This window comes from Mus caroli, unplaced genomic scaffold, assembly GCF_978045245.1.
Source record: "Mus caroli unplaced genomic scaffold, Mus_caroli_1 scaffold_14, whole genome shotgun sequence".
Taxonomy (NCBI): domain Eukaryota; kingdom Metazoa; phylum Chordata; class Mammalia; order Rodentia; family Muridae; genus Mus; species Mus caroli.
In genome coordinates this window covers 29,431,025-29,440,223 of record NW_028227269.1, presented here as the reverse complement: position 1 = coordinate 29,440,223, position 9,199 = coordinate 29,431,025, and the positions used below count along the sequence as shown (strand labels likewise).

At 41.3% G+C, this 9,199-nt stretch overlaps 1 pseudogene; it reads right to left on the bottom strand.

Moving 5' to 3' along the window:
* Positions 1-7,097: 7,097 nt before the first annotated feature.
* On the bottom strand, positions 7,098-8,346 carry LOC110307481 (E3 ubiquitin-protein ligase TRIM13-like; annotated as a pseudogene).
* Between the last annotated feature and the right edge of the window lie 853 nt (positions 8,347-9,199).

Below are 9,199 nucleotides of genomic sequence, written 5' to 3'. Positions count from 1 at the left end.
CCACCACTGACCCACACCTGCCAGCCAGGAAGTGGCCTTTGTTCAGGACTGGAGAGCTCTATTTTTAGAAATAGGAAATGAGATTCCCATTGGACTTTCTCTTTTCTCATATTAAAGCATTTTACTGTAGAATCTATCTAATCCAGCATAGAAGCTAGTCAACATTTAGAAGAAAGACTATTGTGAACTGTATATTCCTTTCACACAAATAGCAATTGGCTTAGCAATTTATTTTCTAAATTCATGACTAACTCCAAATTTTATCTTAATACCTCTTTGCCTATTTAAAGAAGCCCGAAAAGCCCCCCCTCCAAACAAATTCATTCATGTCAATTTGTCCTTTCACTATCTGAATGTCACAGATTGTCACAGAGAAAAGTTCAACTATGTAGGTCTTTTTTTTTTTTTTTTTTTAAGAACATGCTGTGTAGCACCAAGTGGATCCAGGAATGGAGGATGGTTATTTTCCTCTGGTGGCTAACGTTTCCTTTTTTCCTGTAATTTGTTTCTTTGTTGTGAATTTGAAAGAATTCATTCCACCATCACCCCCTTTTCTTCTGGTTCTTAGAGATTGTCTTAGTCAGGGTTTCTATTCCTGCACAAACATCATGACCAAGAAGCAAGTTGGGGAGGAAAGGGTTTATTCGGCTTACACTTCCATACTGCTGTTCATCACCAAAGGAAGTCAGGACTGGAACTCAAGCAGGTCAGGAGGCAGGAGCTGATGCAGAGGCCATGGAGGGATGTTACTTACTGGCTTGCTCAGCTTGCTTTCTTATAGAACTCAAGACTACTAGCCCAGAAATGGTATCACCCACAAGGGGTCTTCCCCAATTGATCACTAATTGAGAAAATGCCCCACAGCTGGATCTCATGGAGGCACTTTCCCAATTAAAGCTCCTTTCTTGGTGATAACTCCAGCCTGTGTCAAGTTGACACACAAACACATCACTATTAAGCCTCAACCCTTAGTTTCTTATTCATCCCCAAGATCTAAATAACTTTAAAAGTTCCACAGTCTTTACATATTAAAAGTTCAATCCTTTTAAAATGTAGAAGTTCAATCCCTTTAAAATATCCATCTCTTTTAAAATCCAAAGTCTTTTTACAACTAAAAGTCTCTTAACTGTGGCCTCCACTAAAATAGTTTCTTCCTTCAAGAGGGAAAATATCAGGGCATAGTCACAATCAAAAGCAAAAATCAATCTCCAACCATCCAATGTCTGGGATCCCACTCACTATCTTCTGGGCTCCTCCAAGGGCTTGGGTCACTTCTCCAGCCATGCCCTTTGTCTTCTAGGCTCCAGCTGCCTGTACTCCACTGCTGCTGCTATTTTTGGTGGTCATCTCATGTTACTGGCATCTCCAAAATGCTGCTGTCTTCCAATGTAACTTGGCTTCAACAATAGCCTCTCATAGGCTCTCTTCATGGTGCCAAGCCTCAACTCCTTTGCATGACCCCTTCAGTCCTGGGCTGTCAATTGCAACTGAGGCTGCACCTTTACCAATGGCCTTCCATGGCCTCTCACAGTGCTGAGCCTCAGCTGCTCTGTGTGACCCCTTCATGCCTTCAAAACCAGCACCACCTGGGTGACCCTTACACATTACCAAGTCCCGCTGCAGCAGGAGTACAACCTTAGCTATCGCTGAAACACAGCCTCTGTGCTCTCAGAAAACAATTCCCAGAAGATTTCACCTCAGTGATGCTGGTCTCTTCTTAATCACTGCTAATTTCTTAACTCCAGGTAACCAGCATCAATATTCCCAGTAATGTAAAGGTTTTGCTTTAGTAGTTCTGGTATCTTGTTAATTACAGTTGATTCTTCAGCCCCAGCTAACCAGAACCACAGAATCTTCACAATCAAAACAGCAATGGCCTTAATAAGAGTCTTTAATCTTCCCTCTGAAATTTCACAAGCCAGGCTTCCATCTTCTGCACTGTTCTCAACATTTTCTTCCAAGCTCCTATACAACATCCCAAAGAGCTCTTAACACCGAATGGATCTTCTGGCCCAAATTTCCAAAGTCCTTCCACAGTCCTCCCCAAAACATGGTCAGGCTGTCACAGGAATACCCCACTTCTGGTACCAATTTGTCTTAGTCAGGGTTTCTATTCCTGCACAAACATCATGACCAAAAAGCAAGTTGGGGAGGAAAGGGTTTATTCGGCTTACACTTCCATACTGCTGTTCATCACCAAAGGAAGTCAGGACTGGAACTCAAGTAGGTCAGAAAGCAGGAGCTGATGCAGAGGCCATGGAGGGATGTTCTTTACTGGCTTGCTTTCACTGACTTGCTCAGCTTGCTTTCTTATAGAACCCAAGACTACCAGCCCAGAGAAGGTACCACCTACAAAGGGTCTTTCCCCCTTGATCACTAATTGAGAAAATGCCCCACAGCTGGATCTCATGGAGGCACTTCCCCAGTTAAAGTTCCTTTCTCGGTGATAACTCCAGCCTGTGTCAAGTTGACACACAAAACCAGTCAGTACAGAGATTTTTTTCTTTGTATCTCTAAGGAGAACAATTTTGACAGCAGAGATAAACAAAACCTATTTATATCTGTCAGGAGTCCCCTGAATACCCATTGCAAGATTCTGGCTCACAATGCAGATGTCAGCAGCAGTTAGACTGTTCTCTTTCCTTTTTTTTTTTTTTTTGTTTTTTGTTTTCATGTGTGTGTCGTGCATCTGGGTATGCATGTTTCAACTTGTGTGAGCACACATGTACGTGTGTGTGCTCAGGCTCATGTGCGCATGTGTATATGGAGGCCTGAAGTTGATCTTAGGTATCTTCTTGGATCACTCCCAGAGCTCTGGAGTTTGTCAATTCTGGCAGATCTAGCTATTCAGCTTAGAAGGGAAATCCTGTATTTATTTCTTGAGCATGGGGATTTTATGTGGCTTGTCACCCCGTGCCTTATCCACTGAGCCATCGCCCAGCAAAACAAACAAACAAAAACCCAAATAAAACAAAACAAATCAACTAAAGAGCAACAACCATCATCCCTTTTTTGACCTGAATTAATTTTCTAAAATGTTCCTTCACCTCAACACTTCCAAATTCCTATAATTCTTTATTTTGTCTTTACTTATTTTATGGCTATAGGATGAAAATATCATTTTAAGATTCAAATATATTAGATAAATGATATTTATCTACATTCTCATTTTTATAAAGAAAAAGTAGTAATACATGATTTCCTTCAACAAAAACCATGCCTGGAGAGAGGGCTCAGGAGTGCTTGCACCAAGTTTAGGTTTGACTCTTGGGACCTATATAGCAGAAGTAGAGAAGCTTTCTTCGGACCTACACGTTTCTACACTAGGTCTCATGGCTGCCCATCATAAATATATGTAGTAATTTCTAATTTAAAAACTCATGTCCTATAGGGCACTGAAAATTGGCTTGCTTCTCTTTTTCTCTTCTGATGAGCTGTCCGGAGGTTGTGCGAAGCTATTTTAGGTCATAGGTTTACAACTAAGCACTGTCAAGTTAAGAACATGTAATAAAGGGACCAGCACCCTGAACCTGGTACGAAGACTCTGTATCATTCCAATAAAATATCATTGACTTTATATTGAATTATAGCATGGTAACAGTCTATTATCATCTTACTGGCTGTCCAAATAAGAAGTTAGACTCACAAATCCATGATGCTCAAGGTATCTGAAAGAAACATGGTTGAGTTTTCAGCAACTGGAGAGCCTGAATCAGATTAATGACCATTTTTTTTCCCATGAGTGCTGAGTGGTCCCAGTCATGTGCCTAGCTGGTCCTGCAGTGTGTGTGAACTTACAAAATTCCATGTTTCCTCTCTGTGACTGGGAAAACAGTGCAGAAAATGAAGATAACTTTGGCTACAAATGATTGAAACTCCAAGTCACATAGAGTAACTCGGGCAACTGAGACGTTCAAAGATGATAGGCTTCAGAAAAGGCTTGGTCATGGGAACCTGATTTGGAGTCGGGTCTTTGATAATGTCTTGGCTCTCCTGACCTTTAAGTTTAAATTGTCAGCTCCAAATTACTTTATAAACACTGAGATGGGGACTAATAATTCATTATAGTAAGAAATCTTAGCTTGAACCATGGTTGACTAGTAAAAGAAATTACTTTTCCAGGGCCCCTTGATGTCAGGCATGACCATATGTCCAGAAAGCACACTAAAGAGAGAGAGGGAGAAGGGCCTTCCTCCTATCATCCCCCCCCTTTTTTTTTTAGATAGATAGAGCTGTGACATGATAATGAGTAACTTTGAGCCACACAGATGGTGATAACTTTACAAACAAAATCATCTGACTCCTAAAGACCAAGGAGAACATGAAGAAGGCACTCTGTATTCTGACTCTATAGAACTTCCATGGCAGTCTTGAATGATTTATGTTGTAAATAAGAAAGAAATACCCATTTTACTAAAGCCAATGTTATTTTTGTTCTCTGTAGATCAGAAATTAGCACCTCTGGTGTGCTGAAGGTTCTTTTGAGTCTTGGAAGCCCAGATGTGTGTGTGTGTGTGTGTGTGTGTGTGTGTGTGTGTGTGTGTGTGTAGGCCAAAGGTCAATGTCAACTGTCTTTCTCAAGTACTCTCCATCTTATTGTTTGGGACAGAATCTCTTTCTCAGCTCATCATTTCAGCTGGGCTGGTGGGCCAATGAGCTCTTGGAGGCTGACTATATATAATTCTCCTGCTACCTTCACTCCTGTTCCCCAGCTGGGCTTATAAATGTATGCCACCATGCCTAGCTTTTACATGAGTATTAGAGATCTGAACTCAAGTCTCCATGATTGTGTGGCAGGCACTGTACTGATAACGCTATGGTAATTTGAATATTGACCCCAGAAGATAGCCATATCCTATTTCCTGGAACTAGTAAATATGTCCTTTATGCAGCAAAAGGGACTTTGCAAATGTGAGTAAGTTGAGATGGGCAGAGTGGCTTATGTGAGCTGTTCCCATAAAACCACAGTGTCCTTATAAAAGACAGACAGTGGAGTAAGGGAAGAAGTCATGATGGTATATCACAGGCTTGGAAGATAGAGGAGGGGCCAGAGCCCAGCAAAGTGGGTAGCCTCCAGAAGCTGAAAGAAACAAGGAGTTGGAGTTTGTCCTCAATCCTCCAGAAGGGACTATGCCTTCTGACTTGATTTTAACTCACTTTTGGACTTCTGACCTCAAGTAGTGTAAGATAATAAATGTATATTGTTTTAAGCCACTGAATTTGTGCAACTTTGCTATAGCTGCAGTAGGAGACCAGTTAAGTATGTAACATTTGTCCTCTAGACTCCTATTTTGTTTCTAGGCATACAGTGGAGTTTTCCAAAGAGTATATGGCCTATTGTAACAATAGATGGACTGTATCAGATATGAGAATCCAGTTGTCCTCCATTAAAGCCAGGCATTAAAGAGTCTCACACAAATATAAAATAACACTATCTCATCACTTTCTAAAATTTAGTCTTTAAAATTTAAAATAAGGTTGCTTATGTGACTCTACAAGAGCTTTATTATTTTTACTTCAGATAAAGTAGCAATGTAAAAGATCTCATTATTAACTTAGGATACAGGAAACACTGAGGCTGAGAAATGAAGGATCTTTGGAGTCACCAATAATTTCAGGAGAAATTAAAATTATCCTCCAACAGGAAATTTGAGAATGGCTGATTCAGCTTAAAAGACATAGTGGGTAAACTGGTGACAGCAATTTTAGGTCACAGTTATATACAGTATCCAAAGAGAGGCTTTCTCCCAAAACATCGAGTAGAAGCACCAGCTTTCACTGTGATTGAACCCATTTAAGATCTGTGCCCAATCGGTGCCAGGCATTCTCAACAGACTGACACTGAAAACTTAGTCATCAGAGCCAGGAGTTCCCTCTGCACCTCTGAGACCTGAGTTTTCTGCAATCCACTATGGAGAAGGAGAGAACCGACTCAAGAAAGTTGTCCTTTGACCTCTGCATGCGTGTCAGCACTCTCACACATTGTATATGCACACACACACCAACGATGGTAAAACAGAACACTGGGTCGGGGGTCAGACCAACTTAACCCCATTGTGCTCAGACTCTGCCTGAACACTTCCATTGAGAGTGAAGTTTTTCTCCTCAACTTTCACAGGATACTTTATATGTACTTTAGTTTCATTAAATAATCAAATTCAAGCGGATACTTTAAATTGCCTCTTTAGTAATAATATTCTGTCTCTTTGGAGATGCTCAGGTTTGTCATATTGTTGGTGCCTTTCCTCCAGCTTGTACTGTGCCTTAAAGAACTTGGGTAGGGGGTGCATCATGTGAGTACCAGGATGTCCCCAAGAGCCACATCTGGACTAGCAACTGCCAAGAGTATCAGGCCAATTCCTAGTGCTACACTGCTGTCTGCAGCTAAGCTAGGGAGTGCTCTCCTCTCTCAGGTTGGTCTTCTTAGGTCGGTCTTTTCCTTCTACCCTTACACATTACCTGGTGTTAATGGGGCAGGAGGACACCTTGCACATGAGTGCTTTTGACAGGCTCCCAAGCTAGACTCTACTCTCTTCCTCAGGCCCTCTGAACCACATGGGACTGAAGTCCCCTAGGGACCTAAGAGCACCCTTTCTCCTGCCCAACGTGTTCCTTTCTAAAGAGGTCACTTCAGCATGGCTGCCTCCGTGTTGGAGTTGAACAGTTCACGCTGGAGGTTCTTCTCAAGTCTTCAATAGAAGCAGAGTAAAAAAATCTCCTCATACTGAGCTTTCTAATCACCGTCTCTACTCTTCCCCTTCTCTCATGGACTTTGGCAGTGAGAGAAGATGAGGGGTGTATCCCACCGTATGTACCGAATTCTGTCTGCCTTGCCACAGGGAGCTTTCCTGGGTGATGGCTCCTGTATGAAAGTCCCAAGCAAGTCATCCAGAAATAGTTCTTTTTTTTTTTTAGAGAAACAATATTTATTTTAAAGCTGTCTTTAAGAAGGAAGGGAAGGTTTAGGACTACTGAACTTCAAATGACATTGAAGAAATACTTTAAAAAGAAACAGACTGAAATCTTGATCATATCTGAATTATTCCTGTGTTCTCCAACAATCCCATCAAGAAGCAGAACTGTGTAATTGAAAGACTTTATAATAGCTTGTATTTGCATATAAATTCTGCCACATTTGTTCAGTGCCACCAAACTAACATTTTTTTACTCTTTCATCAAAAATGAAAAACCCATCTGTCATCTGTTCCCAGTTTAAAAAAAAAAAAAAAAAACCAAAAAAACCGATTGTTCTATAAAATCAGCTGATTTAGTCAGGTAAGAATTAAAGCTTGAAAGATAGTCTTTGCAAGTTGCCAATTCAACAAGTGGAGACCACTCCAGGAATACAGTGGGGCCAAAGAATATGAGGAGACCCAGTAGAACTACTGCAGATAGGGGTACCAGGGAATCTTGCTAGTGAGCACACCTGTGTCTTGAGGCAAAGACAGTTTATCCACATCAACTAGTTTAATGTCTCCCCACTGACTGGTATCAAAGTTCTTCATTAAAGGGGCTTGTGGGCAAATTAGAGTGTGGTAAAGGAGTTCCCTTGATTACTTTGATTTTCTCCCTGAACTCTTGCATCTGTTGCAAAAATATAATAGGTTCTGAGACATCTTTGAAAGCCTCAGCAATGTTGAAGGCCATCCGCTGCTCCTGTAGAATAGTGTTGATTTTGTTGATCTCCGGGTCATAGGTCTGCATAACTGCAAGCTTCATAGCTTCAAAGTCAGACAGGATTTCATTCTTCTCTTGATCCAAGGTGTGCTGTAACTTCTCAAAAAACTCCTTTACTTTATCTGAATCCTTCGTGAGTAACTGGAGGGCTTTCCTCTTGTTTGTTTCCAAAGTATCCAAGCGGGAAAGAGCATCTCCCCGGCGCCAAGTCTCAAAACTCTGAAAGAGGGACTCAAAGGCATTCCTTTCTCGAGCGTAGGCAGCTTCAATAGAAGAGAAGACATGCTTGGTGTGCTCGCCTCGAGGAGCACAGATCCCACAAATCAGCTGCATATCAGTTACACAGAAAATGTTGAGAGGCTGCCCCAAATGTCCTTTGCACACGGGCATTTTGGGAGAAATCTTGATTTTGTTGTATTTCTCCACGATACCCTTTAGGGAGTAATTGACCTGCAGACTATTGACTCCAGTAGCTGAGGTTTCCTTACGGCAGGTAGGACACTTGAATGGAGATGGTCTCCGCAGGGAATTTCGTACATTCCCCTCTAAGAGCCCTTCTAAGCATTTTTTTTGCTGAAGTTGTGTGAGCAGGGCAACACTCGGGGGTCATCAAACTGCAGCAAATTGGGCACGTGAGGTCTTCCTCAAGCAGCTCCATCACATCCTTTGTTCCAGGCAAGTATATGCTTTTGGAAAGCTTACTATTTTTTCTGTGGAGAGAGCCAGTTTGTTTTCCCTCACGTTTTGGCGGTAAAACTGGAGAACACCAGAGCACACGGCTCCCAGAAATTGTTCTTGAGGACACAGGGGATTTCGAGAAAACCCTTCTCTGTCGACAAACTTGGATTTCAAGCCTATTTTCTTACGAATGAATTGAAAATCTACTTTTAGATTTCGAAGATGAAAATAAACTGTGCTTAACCCCTGTTTCCATCGTAATAATCTTAAACTTTACTTCTTCCCTGATTCATCCATGTCTTCAGCACACCTTCGACAACTTTAGAGAGAAGGCTGTACATAGCTAGAAGAAAATGCCTTCAACATAGAAACAAATACATGAAAACAAAACAAAACAAAAAACCAAACAGAGGCACTCTCTGAGTTTAATAAGGTTACCTGTGACATGAATCCAACCTAGACCAGTTGGTGTCCCCAGCAGATGTAACTTCTCTAGGCTCTAGTACGTTCTTTTATTACACATAGAAAGCACACTAGCTTATAGACTTGCTGTAACGGTATTAAAAGCTAATTATATAAATAGAGAACAGCTCTCAGTCAACGGTGGGTGTTTTGTAGATACAATTATTATTTTATTAACATATTTTATCACAGGCCTGCCAGTCTCATTTATGTCTTGTCTGATTTAACACTTGTGATTTGAACACACACACTAATCACGCCACCCATTATGTTCTGGGGAATTAGATAATCAGCCTGTGTTGGGGAATGAATTGAACCAAGTTGGTTCTGTGAGCAAAATCACCCAATGATTTTTCTGAATTTCTTCATCAGCATTTTGCTC